Raw genomic sequence first — 16126 nt, 5'->3', positions numbered from 1 at the left:
ATTTTAGAAATGTTCTAATAATGCCAAGGAGAAGAATATGATGATAGAATGGTCAAAAGAGAACATGGATTTTTGTGTCTAGGAAGACCCAATATTGTTAAGAAGTCAGTTCTTTCCAACTTGATCTATATCCCAATCAAAGTCCAAGCAAGTTGCTTTGTGGATATTGAAAAACTGATTGTAAAAGGTTAATATGGAAATGCAAAAAGACCCAGAAAAGCCAACACAATATTGAAGAAGAACAAAGTTTTTGGATTGACAGTACCTGATAACAAGACTTACTATAGTGCTCGCTTTGGCAGCATATATACTAAAATTGGAATGATACAGAGAAGATTAGCATGGCCCCTGCGCAAGGATGACATGCAAATTCGTGAAGCGTTCCATATTTTTAGAACTAGACATTTCTCCAAAGAAGACATACAGATGGCTAACAAACACATGAAAAGATGCTCAACATCACTCATTATCAGAGAAATGCAAATCAAAACCACAGTGAGGTACCATTTCATGCCAGTCAGAATGGCTGCGATCCAAAAGTCTACAAGCAATAAATGCTGGAGAGGATGTGGAGAAAAGGGAACCCTCTTACACTGTTGGTGGGAATGCAAACTAGTACAGCCACTATGGAGAACAGTGTGGAGATTTCTTAAAAAACTGGAAATAGAACTGCCATACGACCCAGCAATCCCACTGCTGGGCATACACACCGAGGAAACCAGACTTGAAAGAGACACGTGTACCCCAATGTTCATTGCAGCACTGTTTATAATAGCCAGGACATGGAAGCAACCTAGATGTCCATCAGCAGATGAATGGATAAGAAAGCTGTGGTGCATATACACAATGGAGTATTACTCAGCCATTAAAAAGAATACATTTGAATCAGTTCTAATGAGGTGGATGAAACTGGAGCCTATTATACAGAGTGAAGTAAGCCAGAAAGAAAAACACCAATACAGTATACTAATGCATATATATGGAATTTAGAAAGATGGTAACGACAACCCTGTATGCGAGACAGCAAAAGAGACACAGATGTATAGAACAGTCTTTTGGACTCTGTGGGAGAGGTAGGGGGGATAATTTGGGAGAATGGCATTAAAACATGTATAAAATCATATAAGAAACGAATCGCCAGTCCAGGTTCGATGCAGGATACAGGAAGCTTGGGGCTGGTGCACTGGGATGACCCAGAGGGATGGTATGGGGAGGGAGGTGGGAGGGGGGTTCAGGATGGGGAACATGTGTACACCTGTGGCGGATTCATGTTGATGTATGGCAGCAAAACCAATACAATATTGTAAGGTAAAAAATAAATAAATAAATAATAATTTAAAAAAAGACTTACTATAGACTTCCCTGGTGGCTCAGTGGTAAAGAATCCATCTGCCAATGCAATAGACAAGAGTTTGATCCCTGGTCCAGGAAGATCCCCTATGCCAGGGAGCAACTGTGCTTGTGCACCACAACAATTGAGCTTGTGGTTTAGAGCCCAGGAATCTCAACTACCGAAGCCCATGTGCCCCAGAGCCCATGCTCTGCAACAGGAAAAGTCAGCACAGTGAGAAGCCCCTGCATGTCAACTAGAGAAAAGCCACTGCAGTGAAGACCTAGGATAGCCAAAATTTAAAAAAAATAAATAAATAAAGCTGTTTAAAGAAAAAAAAAGTCTTGCTATAAAGCTACAGTAATCAAGTCAGTGCGGTACTGATGAAAGAGTAGACAGCTCACTGGAACAGATTAGAGAACCAAGAAACAGACCTCCATCAACATACTTACCTGATATATTATAAAGGAGCAAAGGCAAGACAGTGGAAAAAGACAGTCTTTTCAACAAATAGTGCTGAATAACTGGATATCCACAAGCTAAAAATGAATTAGACACAGAGCTTCAGCTTTCACAAATACGAGCTCAACACTGATCATAGACCTTATGTAAAACTGCAAAACTATAAAACCCCTAGAAGATAGTAGAAGAGAAAAACCAGATGACTAGAATTTGACAATGAGTTTTTTTAGCTACAACACTAAAGTCACAATCCATGAAGAAAAAAATGGATAAGCTCAGCTTCCCTGAAATCAAAAACTTCTGCTTGGGAAAGATACTGTTAAGAAAATGAAAAGACAAACCACAGGCTAGGAGAAAATATTTGCAAAAGACACTTCTGATAAAGAACTGTTATTCAAAACACACAAGGTTTTCTTAAAATTCAAAACTAAGAAAATTAACAAAAGACCTGAACAGAAACCTTACCACTGCAGATAGCAAATAAGTATATTAGATAATGCTCCAAATCATATGTCATCAGTTCAGTTCATTTGCTCAGTCATGTCTGACTCTTTGCAACCCCATGAACCGCAGCATGCCAGGCCTCCCTGTCCATCACCAACTCCCAGAGTCCACCCAAACCCATCTCCATTGAGTCGGTGATGCCATCCAACCATTTCATCTTCTGTTGTCTCCTTCTCCTCCTGCCCTCAATATTTTCCAGCATCAGGGTCTTTTCAAATGAGTCAGCTCTTTGCATCAGGTGGCCAAATTATTAGAGTCTCAGCTTCAACATCAGTCCTTCCAATGAACACCCAGGACTGAACTATTTTAGGATGGACTGGTTCAATCTCCTTGCAGTCCAAGAGACTCTCAAGAGTCTTCTCCAACACCATAGTTCAAAAGCATCAATTTTTTTGCGCTCAGCTTTCTTTATAGTCCAATTTTCACATCCATACATGACCACTGGAAAAACCATAGTCTTGACTAGATGGACCTTTGTACAAAGTAATGTCTCTGCTTTTTAATATGCTGTCTAGGTTGGTCATAACTTTCCTTCCAAGGAGTAAGCGTCTTTTAATTTCATGGCTGCAATCACCATCCACAGTGATTTTGGAGCCCAAAAAAATAAACTCTGACACTGTTTCCACTGTTTCCCCATCCATTTGCCATGAAGTAATGGGACCGGATGCCATGATCTTAGTTTTCTGAATGTTGAGCTTTAAGCCAACTTTTTCACTCTCCTCTTTCATTTTCATCAAGAGGCTCTTTAGTTCTTCTTCACTTTCTGCCATAAGGGTGGTGTCATCTGCATATCTGAGTTTATTGATATTTCTCCCAGCAATCTTGATTCCAGCTTGTGCTTCATCCAGGCCAGCGTTTCTCATGATGTACTCTGCATATAAGTTAAGTAAGCAGGGTGACAATATACAGCCTTGACGTACTCCTTTTCCTATTTGGAACCAGTCTGTTGTTCCATGTCTAGTTCTAACTGTTGCTTCCTGACCTGCATATAGGTTTCTCAAGAGGCAGGTCAGGTGGTCTGGTATTCCCATCTCTTTCAGAGTTTTCCACAGTTTATTGTGATCCAACAGTCAAAGGCTTTGGCATAGTCAATAAAGCAGAAGTAGATGTTTTTCTGGAATTCTCTTGCTTATTTGATGATCCAGCAGATGTTAGCAATATGTCATCAGGGAAGTTCAAATTAAAAGAATGAAACATCACTACATACCTAATAGAATGGCCAAAATTCAAAACACTTGCAGCACCAACACGCTGGTAAGAATGTGAAGCAACGGGAACTCTCTTTCATTGTTGGTGAGAATGAAAAGTGGAACAGTCATTTTGGAAGACAGCTTAACAGTTTCTTAGAAAACTAAAAATGCTCCCAGCATATAACCAGCAATTGTGCTCTGTGGCATTTGCCCAAATAAGTTGAAAAATTATGTCCACACAAAAACTTGCAGAGGAATGCTTAGAGCAACTTTATTCATTATTGCTACAACTTGGAAGCAACCAAGATGTCCTTCAGTAGGTAAATGGATGAAACTGTGGTATATCCAGACTATGGAATATTATACAGTGCTTAAAAAATAAGCTACCAAGCCATGAAAAGACATGGATAAACCTTAAATGTATATTACTAAGTGAAAGAAGCAAATCTGAAAAGATAATAGAATGTATGAGTCCAACCATATGACGTTCGAGAAATGGCAAAACTATGGAGAGAGTAAAAAGACTAATGGCTGCTGGGATTATCCTGGAGGGAGGGCTGATTAGGAGCACAGAAGATTTTTAGGGCAGTGAAACTATCTGTGATACTGTATACTAGTATGAAACTACAATGGTGGATAGATGTCTTCATACATTTTTCAAAACTCATAGAATGTGCAATACCCAGAATGCACGCTAATGTGAACTGTGGACTTTGAGTGATATTGAGGTGTTAAAGAATATTTATCTATTGTCACAAAAGTACCACTTAGGTATGAATATTGATACTGCAGGAAGCTGGGGGAGGGGGTTCTCTGTACTTTCTGATCACTTTTCCTTTGAAACTAAAACTGCTTTGAAAAATAAAAAACCTTTTTAAAAAGGGGAGGCAAAAAAAGAGAACAGGGCATGTGGAAGGAAAGAACAGGATCCAATGTGCATGAAATTAATTGATAATCCTGAAATCAATTTCATCAGAACCAAAGAAATCCATTACAACAACAATGGAAACAAGACTTTCATGGGTTAAAGAAAGATCTGAAAAGGAATCAACCCATTGGATATACTCCCAATGAAATTTCTAAAATTGAAAGATGAAGAACATCATGATGAAAAAGAAAATAGGTTACTTACAAAAGAAGAAAAATCAACTTCATACTTCTTTTCTGTTTAATGCAAAAAAATAAGGGAGTGAGGTGTTATGAACCTTTAAGAGAAAAAGTCTGTGATTGGAAACACAAACTAGCCAAGTTGTCATTTATGTGTAGAGGCCATTGTCAGATATGAAAGCGTTCAGAGCATTGCATCCATGTACCCTACCTAGAAGAATGTAAATATATATACATATATGATATTTATATATTATATTTATTTCAAGTATATATAAAATATAATTCATCTGAACATATAATCCAACCAATAAAGAACTCAAGAAAGGACAATGAGCACTATTAAATTCAGACTTGGATCTAAATAATCATGGTAAATACGGTTTAGAGAAAAATGACTGCCCCTCTCTAAAACTGGAGTGAACTTCTGGGACCTAGGTGGCCATTGCTATGTACAGATTCTATTCTAGATTCATTAATTCTTTGACCAGGAAGAATTCCCTAAGCCATTAATGTGCTACCTTGATACAAGCCGTGTTTACATAGGTATATCCAAAAGTAAAAATTAAGATTAAAATTTAGTACTTAAGATTTAATCACATATAAATTATACCTCCATTAAAAATACATAAAGTGAAAAGACAAAAAAATCCATTGATATTTAAAGCACTGGAATTCCCACCACCAGGAAGAAATGCCATTAAATGGGTGTCTTTGGGGGTGCTGTCCACGTGACATCTTTGTGCAAGGTAGAAAGGGACATCTCAAGAGCCTTTACTTCCATCTCTTACAAACTCTAGCAATAAATATACTGTCTTTGATGACTATGAAATAATATCCCCTTAGCTCTGCTGCAGTTGTGCAGGGCGCAACCTGCCCAGTGTTATGGCTTAGACTTCACTGTCCTGCCTCCCTCCACCCTTCCTCCATAGCCTCTGCCTCTGCCTAGAGTGACAGCCAACTGCTACTGGGGTATTTTCTTGCCTGGTTTGCAGAGTTCATTGACCCTGGCCCATTCTTTATTACCAAGCCTAGTTTCTAGAGAAATATGGTGGATTTCTCTGCAAGGGAAAAGGGAATCCCTTCCCTCGGCAAGGCAAGGGAATTTTGCCATAGGATTTGCCATAAGTTTGGCAAAAGACTCCTGTTTACAATTGCCAGAAATGAGTGGATAACTTCCACTTCTTACCACTGCTCAGAAATCCCTTGCCTTTTCCTACATCGACCCCCACAGATGCTAGGGCCTGCCGGTGAGTAGGGGATGAGTCTGTGGTTAGCCATCCCTCTTCTGTTTGTGACCTGGTACCCTAACATAGGAAGGAAACTAATGGGCTGAGTCTGCTCAGGACCCCTGGACTCGTTAGGAAGCCTGCTGACCAGAACGGTCACTCCCACACCCCAAAGTTCCCCAGGGCTGCCCGAGGCCCACCTGCCCCCACCATACTCTTCTGTCTTCTAAGGGCAGCCAATGACACCACCATCTCTTTCTCTTTCTGAATTAATTACACTAATGACAAGAATTTAGGGCATCTTTTTTCTCACGAGCTGTAGAACTTCATAGGGTTTACTTGCCCTGACAGCTAAAGCCCCATAGTTCTCATTATAGAATTTATTTATATACTTATCTCAAGAATAAATGAGATTAACAAACTTTAACAGTCTTCTACTGTAAAGAGGTCAGTGGCACTAGAATCTGTGTGCACCTTTCCCTAAAGATGAATTTTACAAAGAGAAATTACTGTCCCAAGCTGCGTCAGTTAATTAGATATGGCTGCTACAGAACACAGGGAGACTTGTTCGTTGTCCTCAAATGACATAATAGAGTTGCACTTGATGCTCACCATGGCCAGGAATTTCACCCCCCAGAGAAGCTGTAAAAAGAGTCAGAGCATTTCCCCACTTTGAAGCAAATGGCCAGTGTGTGTAAAATCGTCTGTGTCCATCTGGTCCCATAAAAGTTCAGGGTTGAAGAGATCTCCTTAGACCGTACTTGGAAGAGGGAAGGGAGGAAGGTCAAGAGGGAGGCTGGCACGCGATAGGTGTCTGTGCTAACAGCTAGGTGTAAGGAACTCTAGGGTAACCAAAGACGGAGGTGTGCTAAGTTTGTTGCCACAACTTAGGAAGGGGGGTTGCTACTGACATCTAGTGACATCTAGACATGCTGACATGCTACTGACAACTGTATATTTCAGGCTATATGCAACATTCTTGTAGCAAAAGCAATTGAATATGAAGCTTAAAAGAAACAGCTCTAATATGTGATCAGATGTGTTCTTCCTTATTACACTGCCCTTAGGATTCAAAACCCTCAACAAATCTCCCAAGTGTGTCCCAGATATGAGCTGTGTTACCCAGATAGCATCTCTTTTCTTTTCTTCCCGTAAAAACTTGAAGCCAGCTAGGGGTAGGGGAAAGCAAGGACATATAGTGCATATAGCAAATGAAAGCTAAAACAACGTGGAACAGAGCCCTAAGAGGAATTATAAACAACATGAATTAAGTATGGCTATCTATGATAACAAAAATATGACAATAAATTAAATTTTATGCCAGTCACAAAAGACACACCTATACTAAAGTGATACAGAAAATTTGGGAGTAACTGAGTGAGTTGGGACTTCCCTGGTGACCCACTGGTTAATGCCCCACACCCTCAATGCAGGGGGCCTGGGTTCAATCCTTGGTCAGAGAAACTAAATCTCAGGTGTCTCAACTAAAGATCCCACATGCCGTAACAGATCTCACATGCAGCAATGAATATCTCGTGTGCTGCAACTAAGATATGCAACCAAATAAATAAACAGACATTTTTAAAACAAGCATTAATAGAGTGAATAAGAGGATGCCAAACAAGTGAGGAAACAGCAAAAAAAGCAAAAGCCACAGGACTACGAAGCAAAGCAATTCGATTGGACAAAGCTTCACTTGATAAATGCTAAAGGTTACATCTGCTTCAATATTCATAAAACTTTATGCACAATTAACACACTGTTGAACTTGATAGAGCAATATCTGCTAAATAAGTAAGGAGAGATTGATAGGAATGGGGCCAAAGGGGAGATTTAATATGTCCATGTCATCATCAAACTAATAAAATAATTACAAAAGCAAGAGCATCTGAATGACCCAGCTAATAAAGTCAGATTAATATGCTTATAAGCCTCACATCTTACAGACAGAATACACTTCCCATTAAAACATTCATAATACATTAAAAAATGATCATATTTGTTGGCCACAAAGAACGCTTCCAAATAAAATCCTCAAAGCAGAAACTGTACAGACCACATTCTCTAACAACATTGCAATAAAATTGGATATTAATAACAAAAAGTACAGCTACTTAGGAATTTGCATGTAGTCTCCTAAATAACTCTTGGGATAAAGAGGAAATAAATTCTGCAATGATAGATTTTAAAGAAATAATGACAATGAAAAAATCAATATATCCAACTTGATATATACCACATGGTCACTATCATACAAAAAAAGTCATGGCAAAAGTATAGAAACTAATACAACATTGTAAAGTTTAAAAATAAAATAAAATTTAAAAAAAAGTATAGAAATAAAATCCATCAAAGTGTTAACAATATTTGCCTTTGTGCAAAATTGAAGTACTGGTAGGAGCTGGGAAACACATGCTGTTCCCTGGTTTTTATTCCCAACACCTATGAGATTAGAATTAATGCCCACTTTCACAGATGAGAAAAGCAAGGTTCACAGCGCGTGATGCTGTGGAAAGCATCACATATTTGATGAAGGATTAAGAGCAGATCTGACACTACACACCCAGGTACTCTTCCTTCTACCACACTTCCCTGCCCTGGGGCCTAATTTTCCCCAGAGTAAATCTAAGAGGCCACAGATGGTTTGTGAGAGACCCTTCCAGCTCAGCCCTGGGCTCTAAGAAACAAAAGAAGAGACAACATAGCCCTGTTTTATTTCCACTATGGCTGAGAAGATAAGGTTTGCAACCTGGGAGAACTCACCTGGAGGGGAACATGAATCATACAGGAGGGAATACAAAAGCCTCTATCTAATCTTATCAGAGAAACATTTGTTAGGCATCCCTGTATGTGTTGGTGTTGGGCATGTGATAGGTGGGCATCAGGGACATGAAGAACAAATGGCCATCTGCCTTCTGAGAGCTCTTAGAGAGGAGCTGGCACCTCTTCCAAGTCATACGAGAGCCATGATGAACCTCAGAGGGCTGGAGAAAACAGGCCAGAGCCAGCCTTGGCATGTGGAGAGGGGATGGAGCTGCAGCCGGACCGGTGATGTGGTCAAAGTCTTGGGAAGTGAGATAAGCACAGCCCTGTATAGAGTTAAGGTTGATTGTTGGTGATGGACAGGGAAGCCTAGCGTGCTGCAGTCCATGGGGTCACAAAGAGTCAGACATGACTGAGCAACTAAACTGAACTGAACTGAGCTGTGCTTTCGCTTCACTGGAAAGGCAGACATTCTGATTCTCTTGTGGGTAAGGCCGTGCTCTCACTATCACAGGGATCTTGGCTTACCTCCTGTCCATCTTCTTGAAGACGTCTGCAAAGAACATGATGTATCTAACTTCCCCACACTCTCCTCTTCTTTCAAACATCTTCTCTGCATTTCACATTCCATGATACTTTAGATAGTGCTCATGTTTGAGGCACATTTTCAAAAAATGAAAGTTTTGGTGACATATTTGATGGGATTGAAGGATTTGAAACATCCTGTGACCATTTTGGTGGCTGAGAGTGGAGCTGTGGTGGGTGCCTGCAGCCCAGAGCCCAGTCCTTAGGGCCACTGTGTGGCCCGGGCCTCACAATTCTGAGGTGGGACCTCCCCTGCCCTTAGATCTTCTTGACTATTTTTGAGGGACCCAGAAAAGGTCTGATGCCTTCTCCATCAGATGGTGATGCCCCAGGGCAGGGACTGTGACGCCACCATCTGGGACCCCGAAGGAGGCCTGAGGTCTGTGTTCTCCTGCACTCTTTGGTCCGCTTCACCCCCTAGTCCCACTCCCTGACATTCTGGAGAAAATGACTTGGTATTGCAGCTCCCCTACCAGGAAGGCAGGGACATCAGCTTGATGGAATGTTAGCGAGCCTCTCGCCCAGCATTTCCCAACCACCAGTCCATGCCAGGCACAGGGCCAGGGCAGATTTTTCCTCCCCCGCATTCCTTTCATCCTAAACCTTACAAACAGAAGCACATCTAAGTGGCTCCAACCACTACAGATATAGCAGGGAGTCTGGTGAGGGCTCCCAGGGCCTGGGGCACTTGTGTGCCTTTGTTAACTTAGTCCTGAGCCCAAAGACTGTCTCTTCCTCCAGCTTGTCAAGGAGCCTGTTGAGGCCACCATCCATCCCCCAGCTGCCTATAGTCCCCACCACAAGTCAAGGTTCATCTTACCTGTTGGGTTTACAGAAGCTGTTCTGTCTTGTTCCATTAGCACCACATCTTACTGTTTTAATCTGTTTTTTAATTGGAGGAAAATTCCTTTACAATTTGGTTGTAAAATTCCTTTTCAATGTGTGTTCATTTCTGCTGTACAACGCCGCGAATCAGCCATAATTACACATATAAACCTCTCTCTTGAGCCTCCCTCCTCTCCCCCGTCCCACCCCCTAGGTCATCACAGAGCACCAGGCTGGGCCCCTTGTGTTGTACAACTTCTCACCAGCCATCTATTTTACACATGGTAGTGTATATGTCAGGAGAAGGCAATGGCAACCCACTCCAGTGTTCTTGCCTGGAGAATCCCAGGGACAGAGAAGCCTAGTGGGCTGCCGTCTATGGGGTTCACAGAGTCGGACACGACTGAAGCGACTTAGCAGCAGCAGTATATATGTCAATGCTGCTTTCTTCATTCATCTCACTCTTCCCTTCCCCTACTGTGTCCACAAGTCCACTCTCTACATCTGTGTCTCTATTCCTTCCATGCAAATAAGTTCATCAATACCATTTTTCTAGATTCCATATATATGCATTAATATATATTTGTTTTTCTTATTCTGACTTACTTCACTCTGTGTAATAGGCTCCAGTTTCATCCACCTTACTAGAACTGACTCGAATTCATTCTTTTTTATGGCCGAGTAATATTCCATTGTGTATCTGTACCACATCTTCTTTATTTGCTCATCTGTCCAAGCCCCTCTAGGTGCTTCCATGTCCTAGCTAGTGTAAACAGTGCTGTTTATGAACACTGGGATGCATGTGGCACCGCCTCTTGTGGAAGTCTTCTCTTGCCCAGCGTCCCTTCTCTGAGGCTCAGTCAGGTGGCCCTGCTCTGTGGCCTCCAGGGCACCACCCACCCCTCTCTCTGCGCACATATGCAAACACAAATAAACATCTGTGACCATGTAGATCAGTTTCTCTGTCTTCCTCAGCAGACATGAGCTCCTTAAGGGAAGCAACCTGGGATCCTCGACCACTGAGTTCTCAGGACCCAGCATGGTGCCTGGCATCTGGTGGGTGCCTAGTAAAAATCTCACTCAGCAAATGAATGTGTAGACGCATGGATGGGTGGATGGATAGGTGGATGGATGGATGCATGGGTAGATGGGTGGATGGGTGGATGGGTGGATGGATGGGTGGAGAGATGGATGCTTGCAAAATAGCTGGACCTTGTTATTTATGCTCCAGTCTTATGGGGGAGAAAGCAAGAGATGCTGGCCAAGACCCCCAAGATGGTGTGTCCTCCTCTCTCTCTACCAGACACTAGATTAAAGATGTATCCTGTATCAAACTTAAAAAATGTGAGGATCATATGCTTGTGGTTCCCTCTCCTTTGTCTCCTTAAAGAGGCTGTGATGGTAGCAGAAGGATCAAAGGAAGAATTCAGAATCTGCTTCTTAGTATCTGAAGATCCAGCAACAGCTGTGGCCCTCTTGATGACTGTGGTCTCAACATCCAGAACAGTGTGCGTGTGTGTGTGTGTGTGTGTGTGCGTGCGTGTGTGTCTGTATGTGTGTGTCTGTGTCTGCGTGTGCGTGTGAGTGAGATGGCAAGGTGTATGGGGCAGGAGAGGAACCTCAAGCTACCCTTTTCTCCTGAGCTGGCTCAGGTTGCTGTCAGCCCTTAGTCACCGCCCCCGCCCTGCTGGCCAGTTTGCCTGATTGGCTGTTTCCTCTGCTTAGCCTCTCTAACTGCAGAGCAGGCAGTCACTGTCACAAACACGAGCACACATATTCACACACTCATCTACACCCACACTCGTTCACGTGCACACTGACATATACTGTTACACACACTCATATGCTCACCCATGCACCCTCTATTTCTAATCTACTGGGAGTCAAAAGGGCATCAGCACCCAGAGTCAGAATCCCAATAATTCCCAAGGGCAGCGTTTCCTGGTGTCGTTGGATCGGGAACAGAGAAGGATGTCTTACCTCTTACCTGCAGTAACCTGAGCCCTGACAGACAGATCCAGGGGGCAGCAGGGTGTCACCAGTCTTTCCTCATCTGACCCATAGGTCTCTCCAGTGCTGGAAGGAGTTGCTCCATGGAGGACGCACCTAGGTGAATGAGCAGCGTCTTTCTGGTTTGCTTACAGCTTTACTGAGGTACGTTTTCATGCCATAAAATTCACTTGTAACACAAAATCATCAATGATTTTAGTAAATTCATACAGTTGCACAATCACCACCACAACTCACCTTTAGAAGATTTCCATCACCCCTTCCAAGCTTCTCAGGTTGGGGAAATTTCCCTCTCCCTAGTTTATTGAGCATTTTCATCACTTTGGAGCACTTTGTCTGGGGAGACTAATAAGGTTCTTAGTCATTTATATCTTAGCATAGATTAATTTAATGCACTGCTTTTATAAATTCACTCAATTCTTCATTAAGCAATGATCCAGTACTCTTTCTACCACTGTTGAGGTTGGTGAGAGTTTGATGTCCCCTGGGCTCCTCAGCCTGGGGTTGGGTTGTTCTCTGGTGGCTCTGCCTCCACTCAGGTGAGCAGTAGGACATCATGCTCTGCTCACTGATGCGGTGACATCAGGGAGCCCCACTGGCGGGAACAGAGCCCATTCCCCAAGAGCTGCAGTTTTGTAGAGACAATATAGTAGTTACCCAATCACCATGATGCATTTTGGAAAGAGGTAGTTGGTTAATAGGCAATGGCAACCCACTCCAGTACTCTTGCCTGGAGAATCCCAGGGACGGGGGAGCCTGGTGGGCTGCAGTCCATGGGGTCACTGGGAGTCAGACACGACTGAGCGACTTCACTTTCACTTTTCACTTTCGTGTATTGGAGAAGGAAATGGCAACCCACTCCAGTGTTCTTGCCTGGAGAATCCCAGGGACGGGGGAGCCTGGTGGGCTACCATCTATGGGGTAGCACAGAGTCAGACACGACTGAAGCGACTTAGCAGCAGCAGTTGGTTAATAAAGGTGCAAAATGACAAGGTGCTGTGAAATTTAGAGGGTGGAATGCTTTTGTTGGGGAAGGGAGAGGGCAGTGCAGTGTGAAAGGCCCTGAGAGTGGAGTGCTGGGAATCAGGGATCAGGGAGTGAGGGGAGGCCAGGGATGCCAAGCTTGCTGGGACATTGTGGTAAGGGCCACCGTGCCAGAGCTCCTCCTGTAGGGCCATGCAGCCCAGACACATCCCCGGCTTCCTTGGGTGCCTCCGATGCTTCAGGTACTTTGGCCAGCTCTCATGGACAGTAATGCCACTCAAGAGGAGGCAGGGCTGAAGACTCATGCAAGCCCCGACCAAGGCAAGATCTGCCTTTAGACATTGTCCCAGGGGCGGTGTGGGTACCCATTTTTATCTGGGTATGACCTGACAAGACCCACTGCCATGGCCCCAGGGTAGCCCTTAACCAAGCCAGTTAATCCTCGTCTCCTTCTTCCTTCATCTCTCGCTCCTTCCAGGACTTGGTTCCATCTCATTTTATTTTTTTCTGCTATCCCTTGCCCCTACCCCTGCTCTCATTTCCTCTTTCCAGAGTGCAAGGGAATTTCGGCTGGAACAGCCCATTGTGTGTGGTGGGCCTGGGGGGGCATCCAGAGGTCGCTGGAGCTGGGAGGGCCCCAGGCGGGGGCTGAGCAATGTGTCACTGCCAGGCCTTGGCAAGGGCTGCAGCCCTGGGGGGTTGGGACCAAGAGAGACCCAGGAGGTGGGAGGCAGAGGGCAGCCGAGAGGCTTGGAACCTGCCAGAGAAGACCTGAGGCAGGGGTGGGGAGGCCCTTCAAGCTTGGAAAGGGGATCCTTGCCGGCCACTTCCCGTCCAAGCTCCCAGGGTCTTTGGTAGGCTATCCTGGCTTAAGAGGTACCAACATAGCCAAGAATTCTCCTTTCTTTAAAAAAATTTTTTTCACTAAATTAAATAATAGAGGGACTGTGTCTATCTCTATTTCCATGTAGCCAAGTCTGAGCCTCGGCTGATCCTGGAAGCCAACCAGGTATGTGGAAAGAGGAAAAAGCAACAGCCAAAGAAAATGGAGCGATGCCTTGAAGGCCAGATGGAGGCCATGGGCAGAGATCTGCAGGAGGCCCTGGACTAGGGAGCCAAGGAAAAGGGGGTCCTGTCTGGCCTCAGAGCAGTGGGTGAAGGCAGATTGAGAGTTGGTCTCCCCACAGTGGGCTCCTGGGAGGTTAGAGCCTGAACATGGGTGATCTGAGCATGAATGGAGACACATAAAGTTGGTGAGGAACCCCCAGGGAGCAGGGGGCACTAAGTCTGGTGGAGGGCAGGAGGGGCACGGTGGTGATTGGCCCGGCAGGAGAAGTGGGGTCACTTGGCGCTTGATGCTCCCCAGTCTCGTGTCCCTGCTCCTTCTAGCCTACAACTCACTTCGGCCACCACTCCCATCTCCCACGCCTGCATGAGTCTCACCCTGAGGAACACTCAACCCAAGAAGGAAAATATGGCAGTGGGGTACCAGAAGGAGCAGCGAGCCTGCCCTATTGACTTTTCTGAGAAGGAGGAGGAGACACAGCAAGCTCCTCTGCCTTAACTGCCTCTCTCATCCACCCCGCTCTCTCATGCCTATGCTTCCGGGTGGGGTGGGAGCCCTGAAATGCCACATGGCAAAACCCCTTAACCACCCCTGCTGTGTGTACCCCAGGCCCTCTCAGAGCCACTCCCCACATCACAGCCAGAGCCCTCTTCCTCCTTTCAGATATTAATACCTGCTTTGCATCAGAACCCATCAATATTTTTCCTCAGCTCTCAGGATAGAGGCCAAGTTTCCAAGCATGTTCCCAAAGGTCCTACCAGGCCAGGTGCCTTCCTACTGCTCCAACACCATGTCCTAACACCCCCGCTTTACCCACGTTCCTGCACCCACTTCACACCACTCATAATTCTCTGAGGGTCCTGCTCTCTCCCTGCCCACCTCCCCTCCCTTCTGCCAGGAAAGTACCCTCTGTCATGCACCCGATTAACTCCTTTCATACCAGCACCAAGGACAGCGCCTGGCACCGAATAGGTGCCAATGAATAATGATAATTGAATGAATCTTTCAGTCTCTGCCCTCCCTCCCTTCCCCTGGGCCAAGTTAGGCATTTCTAGCTGGGTTAGGCCTCCCTAGCTTTTGTCACTTTATTCTGGAATAGCCTGATGGAATAGCCTTATGCAGATGATAGGATTTCAGCATCTGCATTGATGTACTCTTTCATCTCAGTACTTATTTTCATCCCTTGGCTTTCTCTAACTAAAGCTAGATTGTAAGCCATGTATGCCTCCAGGAAAGACTTCTTCAGTAGAAAAAGCAGAAACAGACTTTCGAGAATTAAAAGCATAGATCTTGAGAGGACGGAAGAAGTGATGAATGTGGTCAGGACGCCCCAGAGTAAAGCAAAAGGAGTGAGAGGGAGGCGTGAGAGAGGAGTGGGGCCTGAACAGAAGGGAGGTGAACCCAGAGGAACAGAGTGTCCAAGGGTGGGATCAGCATCCAGAAATGCCTGCCCCCTTGGGAGGCAGCATTCATTACCAGCAGCAGGCAGCCATGTGGGAGCCAAGTGGTTACAACCTCAAGCTCCCTGATCTCTACTTGAGTGGACCTCCTGGGAGCTCTGATATCCGGACAGCGCCTGCTACAGACAACAAGCAGAACGCTGCCTATCGGCCGTCCAGTGAGAGGGAAGCCTTTCTCTGCGCTCTGTGTCCCCAGACCCATCCAACTAAAAAGAGTTGGACCCCCATGAACACTGCGCCATCCCAGGGATGTGGGGTTTTGATAGAGATGGGGTGCTGGGGAAGGAAATCTCCTCACACCCATTTCACACTTGACAGAACAGAAACAAGATGCTCCTTCCCACAGGACAGTAGGGAAGAATGTAAATCCCTGTTATGCTCACCTCTTTTTCACACTCAGCCGGGAGCCCAGGGCCAGTTGCATCCCCACCTCTTAGCATACTCCCTGGCACATTATATTAATAACTTCTCAACAAATCCAAGGCAGATAGTCCCCTCCTCTTCCTTACAGAACCTCAACTCTGTTCAAAGAAGCAGTGTGATGCATTTTAAGTATTCAGCTTTAACAGAATCCCTTGCAGCTAGGGTCACATTACAACAGTGTTTTGGAT

General features: G+C 44.5%; 1 non-coding gene across 1 annotated transcript; it reads left to right on the top strand.

The window, feature by feature from the left end:
• The first annotated feature begins 286 nt into the window (after window positions 1–286).
• On the top strand, window positions 287–393 carry LOC147363576 (U6 spliceosomal RNA). Its single transcript, XR_015137521.1, has one exon. It is a non-coding gene; the product is annotated as a U6 spliceosomal RNA (small nuclear RNA).
• Window positions 394–16126: the final 15733 nt, after the last annotated feature.

The sequence above is a fragment of the Bos grunniens genome, chromosome 11 (genome assembly GCF_055505025.1).
Source record: "Bos grunniens cultivar Pamir isolate PY7600 chromosome 11, Bosgru_T2T1.0, whole genome shotgun sequence".
NCBI lineage: Eukaryota > Metazoa > Chordata > Mammalia > Artiodactyla > Bovidae > Bos > Bos grunniens.
This window is presented reverse-complemented; position numbering and strand designations above follow the sequence as displayed.